The sequence below is a fragment of the Belonocnema kinseyi genome, chromosome 6 (assembly GCF_010883055.1).
Source record: "Belonocnema kinseyi isolate 2016_QV_RU_SX_M_011 chromosome 6, B_treatae_v1, whole genome shotgun sequence".
NCBI classification, from domain to species: domain Eukaryota; kingdom Metazoa; phylum Arthropoda; class Insecta; order Hymenoptera; family Cynipidae; genus Belonocnema; species Belonocnema kinseyi.
The window spans coordinates 85,848,642-85,858,896 of record NC_046662.1 but is presented as its reverse complement, the minus strand read 5'-3'; the positions used below and the strand labels follow the sequence as shown (position 1 = coordinate 85,858,896).

The window sequence follows — 10,255 nt, the reverse complement described above, 5'->3', positions numbered from 1 at the left end:
CAAGGTCTTTGTTTCAGGCGTTGTTCACTCTACTGACACTCTTTTTATTAACTATTTTCCGCCATACTTTCCTGTCCTGGCATACTTCTCTAGCTTCTTTTACGTCCATGCATTTTTTCATGCAAGCTCTCGTGTTTCTGTGACGATCTATGAAAATAAAAAAATTTCCTACACTAAGTGAAAGAAGTTTTAATTCATGTTGCAAAACGATATATTCGAACCAACAAATCTTCCATTCTTTTTTTTTTTTGTTCAAAACTGTTTTCCACATAATTTTTATTTTAAAACTTAACTTTTCAAGATGTAAGTACATGGAACTAGTGCCGACACTGGCTCGGACATCCTACTACATTGATTTTATTAAACTTATATACAATAATACAATCCTGCAAGAGCCTCGTGCTCCTTAAAGATACGAAATGATAGAAAAATGACGGCCTTCTGCATTATTCCCTTAAGTATCCTAGCAATTTTCCAAAACAAGGGGATGCTCTTCAGGCTCTGAACCAGTAAAATCTTAGCACATACACAAGCTGCAATCTAAACATATCAGCCTGAAGAGATCAGCGAACCAAGCTGACGAAACGTCGCAAGAATTGTGAATTATTTATTCGTAATTGCCCCTGAATTCAACAAGGACCTTTTCTTCAATCTAAATATCGAGGGTGATACTTATTTTCTTAGAAATAACAATATTTTCTACAAAAAGAGCATTTCAATGTACAATTTTTATATTTTTTTGCACCAAAAACGATCAAATGCTACTGATCCTATGAGTAATTTATCAGTTAAACGGTAGTAATAATTTTGTTGCTGGCTTCAGAATGCGGATACCTCTGGCATGCGCAGTAGTCATTTATGTGTATTTTTAGGTTATGTAAACCCATGTGTAAATCTAAAAATACACAGGAATCCCTACTGCGCAAGCCAGAGATCCGCGTTCTAACACCACTGGTTTTTTACTCTTCAGTGTACTTCCCGTAGAAAAATGTTTATTAGGGACCGTACATGCATTACGTAACGTGGTTTCATTTTTGTTAACGAAGATGAGAATGAAGTTACTGTGCTGTCAAGAAGGACACGACATAAACAAAAGAAAACCACGTTATGTAATATATGTACGATCCCTATCAAATACACTACTTTGGTCTCCTTATACCTTCTTTCTATGGTGCAGCTAATCATTTGTGGCAACTAGATTTATAATATCTTTCGTTTTGTTTAATGTCCACAATAGGACTTGAGAACATGCCACCGTGAAAGAGACGGACAGATCTATTTGTATCATTCACTCTCATGAGTTTCTGCTTTACACAGACGTTTTCTGTCCACATGGGACGGGTGCTTTAGAAACACAAATTTTGGAGAACGCTGACGCGTAATTTCTGAAGCGTCGCCAACTATTGTTCTTCTTTAAATCTCTATGCGAGTTTGTATTGGTATTAGGGTGCCTTTTTTTAACGGACCTCGTGAAAAAGCCGCAGTAGGCCTTACGCAATAGTTTACACCATTTCACTCTGATGCCTTACGCCCGAGTTTTGTCCATTTTCGAAATCTGCTGACTTTCCATATGTTTTCACCATTAATTGACAGAAACAAATGGATATTTAGTTAGAAAGCCCTGGGATTTGCAAATCAACAACAAAACAGAAGTAAGGTATTATTGAAAAACATTGTATATTGTTCACGCTCTACTGTTTCTGCAGTTTAAGTGCTGCACTTAATAACTGAGGCGAATATACTCACGCCGACACGTTGATAGTCTTGGGCGTATTAGTAAACCGGATTAGTAAATATACTCGCTACCAGCGCCACAAACGTTGGGACAAGGCATTTTTTTGTTTGTATAAACGTATGAGATTAATAAATGACTTCCCAGTCGGGTTTGACGTTGGGCTTCGAAAAGGCTTGCTAAATAAATAGGCAATAGTTTTTTGAACGTATACAGATATTTATCGCATTTTCGAAGCCTAACTTCCAAGTTGCAACCAGATGGAAGGCATACATAACCGTCAGTGTACACAGAATACGCGCAGTGTCTGAGGCTGTAAGAGTAACCCCCTCAGCAAATGCTGACGCAGTAGAACATGAAACAAAGGAAAACATAGCAACAGTTGGCAGCGTTGTTGAAACTACAAGATCGTGACTTTTATAAAAACAAATTATTTATGAGCATCACTGTCTGGGTGATCAGTGAGTGAACTTACACCGGACGACAAACGTAGGCCTGAACTGCGTAAGTGGGGAGTAGCATCTCAGGCGTAAGCTTGGAGCGACGAGTAGAAGCAGACAAACCTTTCTCTTTCCCTCTCATCGCTTCAAGGTCACACTTCAGTTACGCTACTACTTACTTACAGAGTGCTCTGTCGAAGTGGCTTTCGGGCAGCTTCGGCTCGCTTTCCCAACGCCGAAGCCACACGAAAGACGCTATCGCAAAGCTCAGCGTATAACTTTCTCTGTTAAGTTTTTTTTTTATCAAGTGGATACTACGTTGATGCTACGAACTGCTAATCTTAAACATTGGTACAGTGGAATATGAATCACATAGATTGTGCGACAGGTGGCAACACTGGCACATTTTAACAGCATGCAGTATAATTTCAGTCACTAGCTAATGTGACGCGGCGCATGACGCCATATTGAATGCATGGACGGCCATTTTGTGATCCATCAGGCAGTTGAAATTAGCATAATGTATTGGGCACAGAAATAATAAACTCTCATACCAAGTTCATATTTTAGAATTAGGCATCACACCCTCATTGCCGGTTTCATCAAATAAATAATTGAAAAATATTTAAAATATATATTACAAAATAGATCATTTGAATACCAACCAATTTCGATACGTAATATACCTATCCTTAAATTATAGCTGAAATTATAAATTTCTAAAAGCATTCACTTATAAAGCAATCTTTACCAAACATTCTTTCTACTGTAAAAAGTAAGTTCAACGTATCTTTTGTATCAAATTTAGGAAATAGTGTTTTTCGAACATTATTTATAAGTAATAAAAACAAGAATGTTACCGCGCACCCCATGTCTTTCGTAGGTTGACTCCAGTCTCATTATGCAGAAATCAATTGTATAAGGAGCACTCAATTTCTCTAACGGTTTCAGGAGATCTGCTAAATGCACTACTTGAGGGACCAATACATTTATCGATTAATCAATGCAAGAGGTTGGTGAATAATCGATGTTATTGCTCAGTACGAAATATACAGCTACGTATATTTCACGATGGTAATGGAGGAAATGTCCTCTTTCGTTCTGGCCGCGATCGTTGTGACCTGAACTGACCGAGCCTGAACTTCCCAATATTAACTATAAGCGAACCACACCGTTTAAGGATGTCAAGTTGGATGAAAAGAAACCGTTTTCTAATTCGCGTAACTGTACTGCGTTAGCAAACTGGATACAGTAACTATAAAATATACACCCCGTAAAAATGCAGTGACGGACGAACTGACAGTTCCCTCCTACATCCTACAATGCACGGTAACCTAAGATGGCGGAGAGAGAACACTAGACGCGGTATAAATAGATTGAAATAGATACTACAAGAATTCGAACCAACTAGGACACTCAGAAGGCAAGAACTAGGTAAGGCTCACTTGTACTTACATTGCTGTTCACATTATCACCTTGTGTGATAGACATCGTAGATGAACTAAATTGGAGTACATGAGAAAGAAACACGAATATTGAAAGGAACTATCAAATGCGCGGAAGCCAATTTCAGCGCTCCTGGTGGAGCAGTCTACCATCGACGTGTCAGATTATACTAGAAGTCCATATGCCAAGCGCGGCAAGCACATTCCAACTTACGCCCCGCGGCGCATGCGTCGAGGTTGCACGACAGCTGTGTTGTCGAAATCCTTTAGGGAGAGTAGTGACATAACAGCCCACTATTTTGATTGGTTACAATTAAACCGAACCCAATAGTCTGTGCCCGGAAGTCTTTTTTAAACACAGGCATCTCTTGGAAATTTGTTAACATAACCTAAAAATACACCAGAATAACTAGGGCGCAAACTCCGCATGTACCTCTGGTTCCGGTTTAATTCAAAGCAATTGTCATTTTGTTGTGACCATGGACATAGGAAACACGGGACTAGGCAGGCCATCCTAACTTAGCCAGCGGGGTTGAATCCACGGGAGGGGGGAGAATTCCATAAGTGGGGAGAGCCGCCATCTTACGATATGCCATTTGATTATGCGCACGAGCATTTTTGCCGACAAACTGTGCATGAAATAATAAACATGTGGGCGCTGCCATGTTTGTCGCGGGACATCAAAAGGTGGCGGACCTCCCCCCTCATTGCATCACCCCCGTAATGGCATGCCTAGTTCCTTGTTTCCTATGTCCATGGTTGTGACGTCGTGCTCAATCGGGATAAACAATTCCTAACAAAAAAGTACTCCTTCAAAGCCGAAAATCGAACGGATCTCTATTTTTATACCTCAATCTTAAAAAAAGAGGTCCGTTTAATTTTCGACACGGCTATAAAGTCCCACTGCTGGAGGGAGACTCGGAGATATTTCGAAGTAGAAACTCTCAAATGGACCTCTTTTTCTATTTCCATACGTTAGAAAAAGAGGTCCGTTCGACTTTCGGCACGGCCCCGGGGACGCATTACAGCGTAGAGTGAAGCTTCCCTCTCTCTACGATTACATTTCTACAAACCGGTAATTCCTGTTGCGAATTATCTACACGGAGGAGGAATGGAGGATGACAGATGACATCTAGAGTTTTTAAATTCACAGCAACTTACAATCGGGTAATATTACTTGTATGTTACCAAAGCTTGGAGAATTTATGAGAATATTCAATTATAGTGCTTTTTTGTTATTTTTAAAAGTAATAAGACAATGCTCACGATCTTATACCTAATTTTCAACAAAACTTTAGCAAATAAAATGATCACACTTGAATAAATAAAAGTGATAAAAATAACGAAGTCAAATAAGCAATTCTTTATTTCAAAAACTGTTCACATTTCTAACATTCTTTTAAAGAAACAGTTGAATATAATAATACTAGTTTCTATCTTTTTTCGAAATTTGTCTTTGGTGCACTAAATAAAAAATATTTGATTGCATCCAGCCAATTCGTAGTATTACTCTAATTACTATATTAAAAATCACAGTATTTTCAGTCAGTCTCGATTCATTAGGATATACCTATGCAATTAAAGTAAATATTATAACTATGTAAATTTTCTTAAACACAAGGAACTTCTCACAATTTTAAGTAGTATTAAATCATAGTTTTTCTAGATGGAAATAGCTGGATGCAATAATAAAGTCGCTTTGTATTTTCATTTTAAAGTTAAAAATAATTTAGCCATGAAGAGAATTTTTTATGATAAAAACGAAAAATAAAAAGCTACTGAAACTATTGTATTTAGTCATTTAAATGCGCACATACACAAACGTGCGCGAATGTGGGTGCAGCCTATGAAGATGTAACTTTTTTTTACATTAGATGTTATGTTGAACATAAAAAAGAACGAAATTAAAAAAGCTCGAAATTATGAAAGCGTCTTTTTACATTAAAATAAATTATATTAAACATTAAAAAATAACGAAAGCCATAAATGCGCTTTGCGGAAGTTTGGAAGAAGAAAAAATAAATTCTCGCAGAGAACTTACCAACATTCTTGTACGTTATCAGGGTGACTTACCCGACTCAAAACTCTAATGACATCACACCAAAAGCAAGATACGTACACGCTAAGGGCTAATAGGGACCTTTCTCAAAATACGTGATACATTTTTCCGGAACTTTAAACACTCATCCCCTGCTTGATAATTTTTCCCCATTGAACTTACAACATTGAGAATTATACTTTAACCCCCCCCCCCCCACGTATTTCGTGACTGGCCTCAAAGAAATAATACCGAATGCAGATGAGAGAATGGTTTATTTGTTTTAAAACTTAGAAAAAATCACTTCACTAGAAGTGGAAACTAGTTTTTTTGTACGTTAAATATAATAATAAATTTATGTCCCATGCAATTAGTGTTAGGGCTCTTTCACACGATTGTAGATTCGCAACTTGCTGACTAGCGCAAGTGATGAGTTGTGCAAAACTGGTGCAAAATAAATTTTTTCGTCAGCGGAAAAATATCTGAATGGCGGTAATTTGAAAACTCGATGTTTTTCAATAGAAAATTTAGTGAGTTTCAAATGATAGGCAAAAATATTAAGCTAAAGATATATATGAGCGGCTGACAATAAAAAGTGGAAATATCTCGTTGGTGAGTAAGAAGCAGCTATAGAAAAGTGCCTAAAAATGGATATAATTTCACGGCTGTAAAAAGTAGCAATAGAATATTGGCTGTAAGAAGTAGACAACGGGGCTTGGGTCGTAAAAACGGGAAACAGAAAAACTTGGCAGTAAGAAGTGGACAAACGTCGCGTGATGTCCGTGAAGTTGGCACGTCAACCATAAATATCCGAACTTTTTTGGTGGAATAATTTGTTGGTAATTTGATGGTTATTATGTGGTGGTTTTTAATATTTGGTGGTCAAAATTGAAAAAGCTATAGTACTTTCCAAGTTGGCGTGCTAACTTCACGCTCGCACGCCACAATCTTATATTTTTAAAAAACTCCGTATGAAATATTTTGGTGGTCATTTGGTGGTTAATTTGAATATATGGTGGTCAAAATTGTTGAACATATTAATACTCTAACAAATCTTGTACATCACGCGCATCTGTTTCTGCGCATATACAATTGGCGCAAAGTTTAAAAGCAAGAAGTACTCTACATCGAAAATGATATTATTATTGCACGTATTTAATTCTAATACAAAACAACTTTATTCGTGGAATCAATTCTTGGTCCTTTGAAGGAAATTTGTTGGTATTTGTCGATATTTGGTGATCAAAATTTAAAAAGAGTAAAGTATTTTCAAAATCTTCGTGCTACCTCGATGGTGGCAAGGCACACTTAACTATTTTTGCAAAAATAATTTTTGGAAATTTTCGGTAGTCATTTGGCGAAAATTTTGTGCTGGTTTTTAATATTTGGTGGTTAAAATTGTGTATGATATTAAATACTCAGACAAATCGAGGGAGTCACGCGCAGCTGTTTCCACGCATATACAATTGGCGCAAAGTTTAAAAGCAAGAAATACTCTACATCGCAAATTATTTCATTATTGCACGTATTTAATTATAATACAATCCAACTTTATTTGTGCAACCATTTCTTCGCCTTTTGAAGGTCATGTGTTGGCAGTTTTCGATATTTGATCGTCAAAATAAAATAAGTAAAGTATATTTAAAATTTGCGTGTTACCTCCAAGTTTGCAAGGCACTCTTTAATATTTTTGCAAAAATAAATTTTAGAATTCAATCGCGGTCGTTTGAGGAATATTGATGTATATTTTCGAATATTTGGTGGTCAAACTGGCAAAAACTACAGTTTATTCAAACAGTTTTTTCACGGTTGCAAGCTACACTTTTATATTTTTGCAAAAATAAATTTTGGAATTAAAAAACTAAGTTAAATGAAACATTAATTTAATTTATTCATTAATTTTCCAAAAAAAAAGAAGTTTTTTGTTCGTTTTATTCTTCATATAACACCAATTACCCATGGTGAACAAATTATCATGGATCGATAGATATTTTTTATGATAAATAGTCAATCATATGAAACTTAGAAATTAACATTATGATAATGCAGGTACTCTAAACTACAGGCTCTAAAGGAATCCCATATTTTGAAAGAGAAGTTCATTCCTAATTTAATATCTGTAATGAGCGCAATGACTTCCACATGAAATCGAAAGAAATTCGCAATTTGCTTAATATTGTAGGATAGCTGAATTAAACATTTTAAAGCAAAAATTCAGTAACTCTTTATTATTTTTGCAAAAATCATTTTTGGAATTTGATTGTGCTAGCAAGCCGTAATAAGAATGTGTTCCGTAAGACGCTTCAAACGTCTGACAAATAAGTCACCGCCAAACTACGTCTGAACGGGTAAATGGTTTAACGCAATATTTTAATCGCAAAATCTAATGTGTACACTGTTACAAAAATCTGTAGTGAATTTAATATACATATGTATTAAATTTAATATACAGGTCAGTATAGCAATGTGTATGAAAACTCAACCTGCTTTCATTTTTTTAAATCTTGTCAAACATACTCAATTAAATTAATAATCTAGAATTCGTCGCCTCAGTTGTTATTTATAATGAAAGTGCAATGTACGGGTAAATTTTTTTCTAATTTCGATCTAAATGGTCCAAATTTAAGGCGAATACAGTTAATTGTATGTTAAGTCTGTTATTTATTTGCTTGATTAAACTTTTCGACTTAAAATCCAATTTTATTTTTGGTTAACAGAAAGAAGGTATTATGTTTTATTATTTAGAATCAAAAATTACAGCTGAAATTATTTTTAATTTGTCAATAATGAAATTATATGATTTTTCTTGTAAGTGGTTGAAAGAAATGTAAATGAAATTTAATATACGCGCTCTTGATGACGATTTCATATGCTTGATGTAATAATTTTAATATACAAGGGCATATTAAATTTAATATTATTTTTAACAGTATAGGTATAGTTAACACGGTAGTGTAGACGGATTGTTTGGGAAAGCAGGGGGAAGTAATATAATTAGGGTGACCATCCGTTCGGATTTACCCGGGCATGTCCTCATTTTAGGGCTTGTGTGAGTTGTCCTACATAATTTTTTACTTTGTCCGGGTTTTCGTCCGAATTTTCCAAATGATGATTTTTTATTTTCTCGTCAACTTTTGGACCTTTTTTTGTACAAATCCTTTGTATTCTAGCAGGCCCTACTTTGTCCTGTTTTCAACTGTTTTGTTCTACTTAGTACTTTTTTTCAAAAATTTCTGTCCTACTTTGCAATATTTTTCAAACTTTCATATCCTACTTTGTCCTCTTTTTAAAATAAGTGTGTGCCCTACTTGCCCTTATTTTTGAAAGCTTTTTGTCCTACTTTCCGAAAATCAATTATGATCACCCTAAATATAATCTAGTTAGCCGTTGTTTGGAGTAGTACATTTCTTTTCACATGTGATTATTTAAACAAATAATTATTGTTTTTTTTTTCAAAATTGAACCAGAGACTTCAACTTTTTTCTCAAGTTAGTATCCGTGCTACTTTCTGTGGAATAATTGCACTAAATTTTGAACATATTCAAATTAGTTTGCTAACTTTTTAGTGTATAGAAAGAATATATTAACCATTTTCCATTGTTTTTAAACAAACTGAATTTCTTAAGCAATTGTTTTTCCCCAGAAACATTTTAAGAATTGTATTTTATGAATTAAACATAATATTTAATCATCTTGAATAATCCACAACCGTACAAACTACCCCTATCAAATTTAAGGATGAAGGCCTCAACTTTTATCCGGTAAAAACGCAAAAAAAAATATAAATTGAAAGCAGTTACCCAAGAGAACTGTTAAAAACTGGTCTTTGTATATGTCCACACAATATTATTTCACAACTTCTGGAAACTACCCCACAGTACCCCAAAAATGATCAAAAAATCAAAAAAGTATATTTTTACGTATTATTGTTAACTTTCAACCGTTTGTCATCATTTGAAATACACGGAGAAACCTTTTGCTGCAATATTTGCTAAAAATCAGACTAGATTTTACAATATTCAGTTTGCAATGGAGGGACATAGTGGAACTTTTGTAATGTTTACTATTCCGAGTAGCAACTAGTAACTACACGCCAAACTACAAAATTCATTGGAAAAAAAAATGTTACATTTATTTCTACAGAAGATTGCAATATTTGCAAAGGACTATAGTAACGTCGAGAGAGACCGGCGCACTGATTTAGTAAGCGACTTAATAACAATTGGTGCAGTGACTGCACCAATTTTTACTGCGGTCAGATTAGCAGACGAAAAAAAATAAATCCAACATGCGTGTCGCGTCGCGTTGAAGGTCACGATACGTATCCTTTACACGAGCACAGACGTAAATGCAGACTTATTTATTATGGGATGTAATATCCTTTGCACTATTATATTTATTTAAATTGCAGTTGTACATTACACACGATTATATCTAGTTTATAGATTATTATATACATGCAGGAATATTATATTACAAGCTGAAACAGAAAAATGTGATTAATAGTCCGGGAGCTGGGTATGTTCCCGTATGCATTCAAGAGGCAAAAGGTAAAAACTAGTTAATCTTATGTATTTTGACCCGCTGAATCCAATGGTAC

At 35.1% G+C, this 10,255-nt stretch overlaps 1 protein-coding gene across 3 annotated transcripts in view; it reads right to left on the bottom strand.

Annotated features, from left to right (window-relative positions):
* LOC117175029 overlaps positions 1–10,255 on the bottom strand; it is a 35,089-nt gene that overhangs the window by 23,546 nt on the left and 1,288 nt on the right. The window contains exon 1 of one of the 3 annotated variants that reach the window (XM_033364539.1): positions 3,628–3,783. The exons of 1 other annotated variant lie outside the window; for it this stretch is intronic. The gene's annotated coding sequence lies outside the window, so the exon portion shown is untranslated. Of the gene's footprint in view, positions 1–3,039; positions 3,557–3,627; positions 3,784–10,255 lie in introns of those variants that run through there. One more of the 3 variants, XM_033364540.1, reaches the window with a different exon arrangement.